Consider the following 12,565-nt stretch of genomic DNA (forward strand, 5'->3'; position numbering starts at 1 on the left):
CAAAATTGTTATCGGACTATATATTATAAAAAAAATTAGTTTCTAAAATGTAGACATTAAAATATTATGATAAATGAAATGAAAATTAAATTTAAATGTAATTAATACATTAAAATAGGTATAAAAAGATAAATAAAACATCAAAAGATAACTAATAAATGAGAGGATTAAATGTACTAGAGACTCAAATTGGATTTTAATCTTACACAAGGTTATAATCTAAAACTCATCTTTTTTAAGGATTAAAATGAAGTTTTCTATAAATTCAAATAGAAAACTAGATTTTAATCCTTAGATAAGATGAAGTTTAGAAAAATGTCTTATGCAAGATTAAAATTTGATTTTAGTCCCTAGACTCTATTTAATGCCAACATATTAAATGTCTTTTTTTTTTTATTTTATAATTTTATGGTGTTCATAAAATAAATTTTATGAAAATATTATAAATTTAATTCTCGTTATGGTAACTATCTTATATAAGAAAATATTTTCGTAAAGATTTTTCGGTACACATGTTTTTGCATATTTTCTTATGTGCCACTAATTCATTACAATATATTTAGATATAAACATTTCGGTACACTAGGTTAGTATAATATGTTTAGGTACGAACATTTCGGTACACTAGTTTATTATAATATATTTAGGTACCGACATTTCGGTACACTAGTGTAATATCATATATTTAGGTACATAATTTTTTGGTACACTTATGTTTTTGCATATTCTCTTATGTGCCACTAATTCACTATAATATATTTAGGTACGGACATATCGGTACACTAACTTAGTAAAATATATTATGATACGGACGTTTAGTACACTAATTAGAGGAAGTAAAATAAATATAATGAATTAAAATGTGTATAATAATAAATAATTTTAATTTTAATGTAATGACATTAAATAAGATATCTATTGAACATTAAAACAAAAATATAATATAAATTTGAATTAAGTAAACATTGGAGGACTAAAATCTATATTCAATCTAACATCAGAGTTTTATTGAATTTTAATTTTCTTCAAGGATTAAAGTTCAAAAACCCCATTCAAATATCAAATGACTGTACTTACGTAGTTTAATCATGCAAGTATATATAAGTGGAAAGGGAAATGAACGGAAACACTAGGCAACGGTAATTAAGTATCACGAAACAGCCAAACCCGTTGTGAAATTCGACCCGAACAACTCTAAAACGCCCAGACCGCCTAGGCTATCGAGTCGCCCGCCTAGGCCGCCCAAGCACCGCCTAGGCTGCCTCCACGCCCGCCTAATCCTTTTGTCAATTTTTCTCCCGATTATGGGCTAATCGGAGTGGCTGGCCACCGTGTAGCACCTAGGCGCCGCCTAGGTCGATTTTTAGAACACTGCTGGCTAGTAACAGAAGCAAAAAGCACGGAACAAGCAAACATTGTTATCGGAACCTCCAAAAATAAAAAACTACATTGTGTGGCTGAATGAACTCAACCTATCAACCTCCAAAGTTTGTCTGACAGAATACAAATATAAGCTATCCATAAGCGGAAGACAACTGAAGTAAATCCATATCAGCCGCCAGTGATAACTAATGAACGAGTAGTCCACCTCAAAAGCTCTCAGTCCCGTGAACTTGCTTTACCATTATTTGGGAACTTGTACATCATTCTCAGTTTCTGCTTTTCTCCACCCTAGCTTTCTTCTCGCTTTCCAATCTTGCCATCTGTCTCGCAACCAGATAAACCTTCATCGACGATCGTGCTTCGGCAGTTCACAAAACTCACTCCAACACCCAACGCGACCACAAGAAGATCGTGCTTCACTGTATTAGAACCCATCCTTCTCCGCTGCCCTCACCGCCAATAGTCTCCAGCCTTCCAAGCGTGCGGTCCTCTGCATCTTCTGCTAAAAATGGAGAAATTTTTCCAGGAGCCGTTCCCAACTAATCAAAAGCTGCCACCTGTTTCTTTTATTTTTTAAAATGAAAAAATGCAAATTAAAATTTTTTATCAACAAAATTTCTGAATTACCCCTATCACAGTGAACAATTCACCATCTCGTCCATGCCAAAAAAATCACCAGCAACTATCCATCCCCATCGCCGACGGGCGATTATCGGGGCACCCCAACAACTACCCACCCCCATCGCCGACGGGCGATTATCGGGGCACCCCATATCTTCTCCCTCTTCCTATTTTTCTTTCTCATTTTCCCTCGATTTCTCCACTCTTCATTTGACATGGAAGCCGATGGATGTTCGGCGGCAACTCAACCTCAAATCTGGCGCGTCCAACGCCGATCTAACTGATGGTGAAGTGGTCGGCCTTCCTGTGTTTTTCTCCAGTGTAAGAGAGGAGGAGAAAGAAAAAAAAAATGAGAGAGAGAGGAGAAAGAAATTAGAGAAAAGTTAACAGAGGTGAGGGACGGGGAGGAATGGTGGGGGTAGGGCAGAGGGTTCCAGATTCAGAAGGGTAACTTGAGTCATTTGCATGTTTTCTTTATCAACTTTTTATTAATTTAATTTTAATTATATTCTGGACATTGAGATTTAAAGATTGAGTAGTTTAAGAAGATAATATCCTAGGTGTCAGATATTTATAGGAGGGAATACCAGTTGTCCTATGTACCTGACTCATGGAAAAATTTCTCCTAAAAATGAGGAAGAAAAACGGTTACTGAGATAAAACTCAAGTTTTTTGAATTAAAAAATTTAAAATAAATTACATTTTATTCGAATCCTTATGAAAATGAATCCAGAACGAAATCGCGCTAAAGTTAGGGCGTCACCCGTAAGTGGCGCGCTGTGTGGCCCGAGCACAATGATAAGTGAGCAAGGGTCGTTGTATCTTCATCGGCACCCGGATGCAGTGTTAAATGAGCAAGGGGGCTATAGAAACTTCTTTTCGAACGACTCCACTCAAAGTTGTTTGGGAGCATATGCTCCTATCAACTTTACACGGGACACACAAAAGAAGTACTTTGATCCTATTAGACGGGGAAGGGTGAAGAAGCTAGGACAGAAGGGTAGAGTTCAAGAGAGCAAAATGCGTTTAGGAACGTGGAATATAGGAACCTTGACGGGAAAATCTATGGAAGTAGTAGAAGTTATTGTGAGGAGAAGGATAAATATTATGTGCCTACAAGAAACTAAGTGGGTTGGTCGTAAGGCAAAGGATCTAGAAAACTCAGGGTTTAAACTATGGTATTCGGGCACAAATAGAACGAGAAACGGTGTTGGCATCATCGTGGACAAGACCTTGATACAAGATGTTGTAGATGTCAAGAGGGTAGGAGATAGAATCATGGCAATCAAGATTGTAATAGGACAAGAACTTATCAATGTGATTAGTGCGTACGCACCTCAAGTAGGGTTGGATACGAGTTCGAATGAGAAATTTTGGGAAGACCTTGGAGACTTGGTGCAAGGAATTGCTCAGACGGAGAAGATATTTATAGGAGGAGATTTAAATGGACACGTGGGCAGGGAGACAGGCAACTATGGAGGTTTTCATGGTGGCCATGGTTTTGGGGAGAGAAACGAGGATGGGGAAGCTATCTTGGATTTTGCAATGGCATATGATCTCTTCTTAGCCAACACCTTCTTTAAGAAGAGAGAAGAACATGTGATCACCTACAATAGTGGGTCGTCAAAAACACAAATAGATTTTCTTCTAATGAGGAAAGGGGATCGTATAACTTGTAAGGATTGCAAAGTTATACCAGGAGAGAGCGTGGCTAATCAACATCGCTTGTTGGTGATGGATGTACATATCAAAAGAGTGAGAAAAAAGAACAAGACTTGGAAGTGCCCAAGGACTAGATGGTGGAATCTAAAAGAAGAAAAACAAGCCATTTTCAAAGAGAAAGTAATCACCCAGTGTGTGTGGGATAGAGAGAGGGAAGCTAACCAAATGTGGGATTCCATGGCTAGTTGTATCCGAAAAGTAGCAAAAGAGGTATTAGGAGAGTCCAAGGGCTTTGCCCCACACCAAAAGGAATCTTGGTGGTGGAATGAGGAGGTACAAACAAAGGTGAAGGCTAAGAAGGAATGTTGTAAAGCCTTATACAAGGATAGGACCAATGAAAATAGTGAAAGGTATAGAAAAGCGAAGCAAGAGGCGAAGAAAGCTGTGAGAGAAGCTAAGTTAGCGGCTTATGACGATATGTATAAGCGACTAGATATCAAAGAAGGAGAGTTGGATATCTATAAACTAGCTAGAGCAAGGGAAAAGAAGACAAGGGACCTAAACCAAGTGAGGTGCATCAAGGATGAGGATGGAAATGTTCTTGCTACAGAGAACGCGGTTAAAGACAGATGGAAAGGTTATTTTCATAATCTTTTCAATGAAGGACATGAAAGGAGTGCTTCTTTAGGGGAGTTGAGTAACTCAGAAGAGTGTAGAAACTACTCTTTTTATCGTAGAATCCGGAAGGAAGAAGTGGTTGTAGCTTTGAAGAAGATGAAGCATAGAAAAGCAGTAGGCCCATACGATATACCAATCGAAGTGTGGAAAGTTTTGGGAGAGACAGGTATAACATGGCTCACTGACCTTTTCAATAGGATTTTGAAAACAAAGAAGATGCCAAATGAGTGGCGAACGAGCACTTTGGTGCCTATCTACAAGAATAAGGGCGATGTACAAAATTGCATGAACTATAGGGGTATTAAACTAATGAGTCATACAATGAAGCTCTGGGAGAGAGTCATTGAGCATAGATTGAGGCAAGAGACACGGGTTTCGGACAACCAATTCGGGTTCATGCCAGGGCGTTCAACCATGGAGGCAATCTATCTCTTACGAAGATTGATGGAAAGATATAGAGATGGGAAAAAGGATTTACACATGGTCTTTATAGATTTGGAAAAAGCGTATGATAGGGTCCCAAGAGACATTCTTTGGAGGATTTTAGAGAAGAAAGAAGTACGAGTAGTATATATCCAAACTATACAGGATATGTATGAAGGAGCAAAGACTGCCGTAAGAACTCATGAAGGACAAACCGAAAGCTTTCCCATAACTGTAGGATTACATCAAGGCTCATCCTTAAGTCCTTACCTTTTTGCGTTGGTAATGGATGAGTTAACAGGACATATTCAAGATGATATCCCTTGGTGTATGCTTTTCGCAGACGATATAGTGTTGATAAATGAAACTCAGGAAGGGGTAAATGCAAAGCTCAACCTTTGTAGAGAAGTGTTGGAATCGAAAGGTCTTCGCCTAAGCCGATCAAAGACAGAATATATGGAGTGCAAGTTCAGTGCAAATGGAGGCCAAAAAGAGTTAGGGGTGAGGATCGGAGATCAAGAAATACCAAAGAGCGACCGTTTTCGTTACCTATGATCTATCTTGCAAAAGAACGGAGAATTAGATGGAGATCTCAACCATAGAATACAAGCTGGATGGATGAAGTGGAAGAGTGCATCCGGCGTGTTGTGTGACCGCCGTATGCCACTGAAGCTCAAGGGAAAATTTTATAGGCCGGCAATAAGGCCGGCGATGCTGTATGGCACAGAATGTTGGGCGGTGAAGCATCAACACGTACACAAAATGGGTGTAGCGGAGATGAGGATGCTTCGTTGGATGTGTGGGCACACGAGAAAGGATAAGATTAGGAATGAGGATATCCGGAGTAAAGTAGGAGTAGCCGAAATTGAAGGAAAGATGAGAGAAAATCGGTTACGGTGGTTTGGACATGTGCAAAAAAGGCATACTGACGCTCCAATTAGAAGATGCGACTATGGGACAGAGGTTCAGGGCCGAAAGGGTAGATGAAGACCTAGGAAAACTTTGGAAAAGACCCTAAGAAAAGACTTAGAGTACTTGGATCTAACGGAGGACATGACACAGGACAGAACACAATGGCGTTCTAAGATTCATATAGTCGATCCCACTCAGTGACTTGGATTTTCCAAGTCTCCAACCGAGAAGTTTTCCTCACTCGGGAAATTAAGGGAACACTACCTCAACCTACATGCTCCACTCACAAAGCTTCAACATACAAGCTTGAACAAAAGAAAATTCAAAGAACTTAGCGAAGAAGGCTTTGGTGTATTTAACACAATACGTTGAAATGAAGGAAAGCTTATTTATTGATATCCCCGATAAGTTACAAATATGTACATATACTTGAGTCAAAATAAACAAACAAGAGGGAGCCTTCACAAAGGTTGTTTAGGAGAAGTCTCAGCAGTCGGTAGAGCCCCAGAAAGAGAAGGCACCGGAGGGGGATCATTCGGAGCCTCAGTACTGGACAGAACCCTAGAAGGATGAGGCATCAGAGGTTGATCATTTGGAGCTTCATTACGCGGTATGGCCCCAGAAGACGAAGGCAATAAATGCCTTTGGAACAAACCCACAAATCTCTGATGATCAAGTAAAACCTGACCATCAGATTCTTTCATCTGGTCAAGCTTCCTCTTCATGTTTGTAGTATAGTCATGTGCGAGCCGGTGCAACTGTTTATTCTCATGCTTGAGCCCTCTAATCTCCTGTTTGAGACTCATCACTTCAGCCGCCAATGATTCAACTTGGCGGGTTCGAGCAAATAGGCGTTGGGCCATATTAGACACAGAACCTGCACACTGAACACTGAGAGCCAGAGAATCCTTAACAGCCAACTCATCAGACCGTTTGGAAAGTAGTCTGTTATCTTTGGGAGTGAGAAGGTTCCTGGCCACTACCGCGACGGTCATATCATTCTTCATCACGGAATCCCCAACGGTAAGAGGACCAGTATGGGAGACGAAGGATGGGCGCCATATGTTGTCTGGAGAAGGCGGGGCTGCCTCTTCAACAAGGTTCAAGTCAAAACGACGGTCGGAGGGGCCAGACATTTTCAAAGGTGTTGAAGAGAGAAGAGGTCGGACAAATCAAGATCTTAGAAGTGCAAGAATTGAGCTTCTACTGGTGGATATTCAAGTGTGCTTTGGAAATTAATGTCAGCCCCTATAAAAATCTGCACTCGACGAAGCTTCAGAAATCGAAGAGGCGCCTACTCAGAAATCGAAGAGGCGTTTGCTTTCTCAAAAGCTGGGCTGCTCAGAGACCACGAGGGTCGATCTCAGAAATCGAAGAGGCGTTTTCTTTCTCAAAAGCTGGGCTGCTCAAAGACCACGAATGCCGATCTCAGAAATCGAAGAGGCTTGCTTTCTCAAAAGCTGGGCTGCTCAGAGACCATGAGGGCCGATCTCAGAAATCGAAGAGGCACCTACTTTTCCAGCCTTGTCAGCACCTGTCACATGCACACTCAGCTTTACGGAAATTATGGGCATTCTGTCGAAGATTAATGGCGAAGTAGAAAGCACATGAATCGTATTATTCAATCACCCACTTCCCACACGCAACAGTAGCTCATGGGTACCACAGATAACTTTGCCAAAGTTCTCTGACAAAGTTGAGACACGTGAAGCTTGTAGCTCTCACTACATCGCTCTGACCAAGAAGGGTAAAAGAATAGCAAAGAAACAACACTAACAAAGTTTAGACACATAAATTTTGAAGGTCTAGCTACCATATTATTACCCACAAGGGTAAAGGAACAGTACCATTGCTGGATAATTGGAAAGTCCCGGTGTGTCAACCTCTGTGCTTCGTGGCAAGGTAGACTAGCAAATATGCCCAACCTTTACTCACATTCGAGAAAACACTCCCAACAAGATTGCTTGCTCCAAAATCGAAGAGGCACCGCCCTCCGAATCTCGAGAGCCAGACTCCCAACATGATTACTTTCTCAAAAATCGAAGAGAGGGTAAAGGAACAGTACCACTGCTGGATAATTGGAAAGTCCCTGTGTGTCAACCTCTGTGCTTCGTGGCAAGGTAGACTAGCAAACATGCCCAACCTTTACTCACATTCGAGAAAACACTCCCAACAAGATTGCTTGCTCCAAAATCGAAGAGGCACCGCCCTCCGAATCTCGAGAGCCAGACTCCCAACATGATTACTTTCTAAAAAATCGAAGAGAGGGTAAAGGAACAGTACCACTGCTGGATAATTGGAAAGTCCCTGTGTGTCAACCTCTGTGCTTCGTGGCAAGGTAGACTAGCAAACATGCCCAACCTTTACTCACATTTGAGAAAACACTCCCAACAAGATTGCTTGCTCCAAAATCGAAGACGCACCGCCCTCCGAATCTCGAGAGCCAGACTCCCAACATGATTACTTTCTCAAAAATCGAAGAGAGGGTAAAGGAACAGTACCACTGCTGGATAATTGGAAAGTACCTGTGTGTCAACCTCTGTGTTTCGTGGCAAGGTAAACTAGCAAACATGCCCAACCTTTACTCACATTCGAGAAAACACTCCCAACAAGATTGCTTGCTCCAAAATCGAAGAGGCACCGCCCTCCGAATCTCGAGAGCCAGACTCCCAACATGATTACTTTCTCAAAAATCGAAGAGACACCGCTCTCCGAATCTCGAGAGCCAGACCCCCAGCAGGATTGCTTTCTCAAAAATCGAAGAGGCATCGTTCTCCGAATCTCGAGAGCCAGATCCCCGACAGGATTGCTTGTTCGAAAACCGAAGAGGCACCACTTTCCCAACTTCAAGAGCTGGATCTCCTTAGATAAAGCTTGTCTGTAATCTTCACACGCAACATCAGCTTTCCAGATACCACAGACCACTTTTTCAAAGTGCTCTGACAGAGTTAATACATGTGAAGCTGGCAGCTCCCACTACCGTGCTATGACCAAACAGGGTAAAGGAATATCATTATTACTTGATGTTAGGGAGACTCCTATATATGTCGACCTCCATCCCCAACGGACAGGCAGACCTGTAAAAATGCTCAACCCTTCCTCTTATCTGAGAGGGCACTCCCAACGAAGCCTTTCGAAATATTCAGCTTTCTTTCCCCCCGATAATACCTCTGTAAACAAGCTATACTAGAGAAAGAATATCTCATATCATCAGGGTTAAAAGCAAGAGTATCCTATATCATGCTTTTTCCCTGTCTTTTCCTTTGACCTTGTTCTTACTTGCAAGACAAGGAGAAAGAGAGCAATCAGTCAGCACTTGGAATCAAGCTTCCAGCCAGGAACTGACTGCCCCTTACCTGATTACTTACCTGGCATTGCTCTCGAGTACTCATCTTCAACATCTTATGCTTCCAGGGAAGATACCGCATCTGCCTGAGGAACAGATAGGGCAAGTGAGAAGGATACAAGGAAGCATATGGAGACAAGCGTAACAGCACACGTGCCGATACATCCACTACTCTGTCAAAAGCAAAAGTATCCCATATCAGTAGGGTCGAACGTACTCTAGATTTGATGGACTTGTTTTGACTCTCAAATTCTTCAGTCGGCCTTATACTCTGGAGGAAACCAGAAAACCCTCCAGCCCAGTTCAAGAATAAGCATGTGGAAAGTTACTTCTTCAAAAGCAAAAGTATCCCATATCATCTCTTCTCATTTTTCTTCTCTTTATCCTTCATGCTGCCTACAAGATAGGGAGAATGTGAAGAATCAGCCGGAGCTCTGATTGCTTACCTTGTCTGTCACCTCTTTCAGCAGATCCCCTAGCTCGGCGACTTGGGGGACTCCTACTACATGGTTTGTATCGCGCTTGACCAAGCCTGAAACTACAAGTAAGCTTCAAGTGAAATTGATACATTATCTTGTGCATCTCCACCAGTTACAGATACCACCCCTGGATGGAGGAAGAGTACTTCCAGAGAAGATGCCACATCTACCTATGAGACAGATAAGGCAAGTCAAGACGATACCACACTCCGGTACTTAGAAGTTTCGTGGTTACGAGATCATTCTCCCACAATATTTCCTAATGTCATTGTACTAAATCATTCACTTGTACTCACTAAAGGAGAGCTTGAACCTATGTACTTGTGTAAACCCTTCACAATTAATGAGAACTCCTCTATTCCGTGGACGTAGCCAATCTGGGTGAACCACGTACATCTTGTGTTTGTTTTCCTATCTCTATCCATTTATATACTTATCCACACTAATGACCGGAGCAATCTAGCGAAGATCACAAAAAGTGACCGTTTTCGCTACCTAGGATCTATCTTGCAAGAGAACGGAGAATTAGATGGAGATCTCAACCATAGAATACAAGCTGGATGGATGAAGTGTAAGAGTGCATCCGTCGTGTTGTGTGACCGTCGTAGGCCACTGAAGCTCAAGGGAAAATTTTATAGGACGGCAATAAGGCCAGCGATGTTGTATGGCACAGAATGTTGGGCGGTGAAGCATCAACACGTACACAAAATGGGTGTAGCGGAGATGAGGATGCTTCGTGGGATGTATGGGCACACGAGAAAGGATAAGATTGGGAATGAGGATATCCGAGGTAAAGTAGGAGTAGCCAAAATTGAAGGAAATATGAGAGAAAATCGGTTCCGGTGGTTTGGACATGTGCAAAGAAGGCCTACTGACGCTCCGGTTCGAAAATGTGACTACGGGACAGAGGTTCAGGGCCGAAGGGGTAGAGGAAGACCTAGGAAAACTTTGGAAGAGACCCTAAGAAAAGACTTAAGTACTTGGATCTAACGGAGGACATGACACAAAACCGAGCGCAATGGCGTTCTAGGATTTATATAGCCGACCCCACTTAGTGGGAAATGACTTTGTTGTTGTTGTTGTTGTAGTTATAATTTCATTTCATTGTATTGCAATCGTTAATCAATCTATTATATTGATCGTTAAGTAATAGTGTGACAAATATAAAATGTATATTTTTAGTGACGTGAATGTCACCCGTTCTCCATGTGTAAACAAAAAAAAATTATTTAATAAAAGCCAATTTAAATATAAAACAAAATAAAAAATACACAAGGGCCCACATCATCTTCAAAAATTAATCTAACCCTTCTTCTCCCCCGCAGTGCCTCACCTTTGCCGGAAAACAAGAGGACTGGGTTGATCCAAGAGACTCCGACCACGTCCTCTCCAACGTGACGTCCACCTACGACCTCACCGACCAGTGCCAAGGTCCAAGAGAACGAGAGGACTGAGTTGGTCAACAAATTCACACCTAGTCCTCTGTGAAATCCAATTTGGAGTCCGCACAAAACCCTTGCAAAGAGGAACGACGTTTGGTCCGCAACCCTCTTGGAATTCGCGAACGACAGAGACAAATCGTCTGGGAGGGTCGTTATGGTGATGTCATGAAGAATTACTCCATAGTCTCGGTGGCATCCCTCCTCAAATCAAGAGGGAGGGACCCGTAGATGGAGTGTGAATCAGGGGTTGGGCGTAGTGGGAAGATGAAGGGGTGGGGATGTTGGAGGCGTCGTATCGATGGGGCCCCTGGCTTTCTCCTTCACACCTTTCAATCTCAAATGCATGAATTGAGAATGTAGGGTTTGGCAGCCCCAACTCCGGCAAGGTTTGTTCGTTTGCTTCTCTTTTTCTTCCCTTAATCAACTCACAATTTTACCAAATTTCTTTGCTATAATGTCTTGATTCTATCTGGGGTTTCCTCTAATCTGTCAAATTTCATATACCCAGTTGGTTTTTTCAATCATCTGGGTGAAATTTCATTAGAAAGTTGAATATTTGTTGGGTAAAATTTCATTACAAACATGAAATGTTTGAAAACGACGGCGTTTCATCGATAGGGATAATGGAGAGAGTTCAAGGGAGGAAGAAGAAGGAGGGACCTGTGAGAGCGAGAGAGCGCTCGATTGAGTACTGCAATTTGGGGCCGATTTAAAGATTCTGCATTATTTTTTTCGTCGCTGGAGAAGATGGGGAGAAGAGACTCAGAAGATGATTAGAAGAAGATGTGGGCCCCTTGTGTTTTTTAAGTTTTGTTTTATATTAGCTTTATATTTAAATTGGTATTTTTATTAAACTAATTTTTTTTTGTACACATGGCGAACAGGTGGCATCCACATCATTAAAAATGTGGACCTTATATTTTTCACATCATTATTTAACAGTCAATTTAACCAATTGATTAACAGTTGTACTAAAATGAAATGAAATCATAGTAAATGAATGTGAGTGAAATGTTTTTAAAATATTATAAAGTATTGCAATTGCATTGGGGAGTAAAATGTAATTTACGCAAAATTTTAGATTTTAGCCTGGAGAGAAAATGTTATTTGATGGTTTGATTGAGTGAAACAATTAAAAAATAAAATAAAAGAAGAGTGGAAATTATTGGCAAGAGGAGTGGGTTGAAAAGTGGAGGAATACTTGGTTTGATGATCCGCCAGAGGGTTTCAAATTAACCGTAAGAGTGTAAACTTAAAGTGATTGCATATTATTTCTCTTTGTAAGTTTTATGCTAATGAAACCTTTCACGTGTTTCAGTTATCACCGTTTTTAACAATGTGAAATTCACTCTTTACATGGATAACATCGTATACGCTAGCGTATATATATGGGAGGGATGAAAGATTTCATGAAGAATTTCTCCCTATTAATGGGAAACCGTGGCTGAATCTCTTGCTCGGACTCTACCAACTCATGCTTGCAACACCAGTATCTAGCTTGGAGCAAGAAATGGTATTGATTTTGAATCTTTTGCGTGTTGTCCTTCAGGACAACTACATGTTTTAAATATACACATGTAGTTAGTCCTTCACTTTTTCAAATATAGTCATAGTTTGGT

The 12,565-nt window shown here is 41.1% G+C and overlaps 1 long non-coding RNA gene across 1 annotated transcript; it reads left to right on the forward strand.

Moving 5' to 3' along the window:
- Positions 1–10,880: 10,880 nt before the first annotated feature.
- LOC126599676 (uncharacterized) lies at positions 10,881–12,005 on the forward strand. Its single transcript, XR_007615226.1, has 2 exons — positions 10,881–11,332; positions 11,565–12,005. It is a non-coding gene; the product is annotated as an uncharacterized LOC126599676 (long non-coding RNA).
- The last annotated feature ends 560 nt before the right edge of the window (positions 12,006–12,565 follow it).

This window comes from Malus sylvestris, chromosome 14 (assembly GCF_916048215.2).
Source record: "Malus sylvestris chromosome 14, drMalSylv7.2, whole genome shotgun sequence".
In the NCBI taxonomy this organism is placed as follows: Eukaryota; Viridiplantae; Streptophyta; class Magnoliopsida; order Rosales; family Rosaceae; genus Malus; species Malus sylvestris.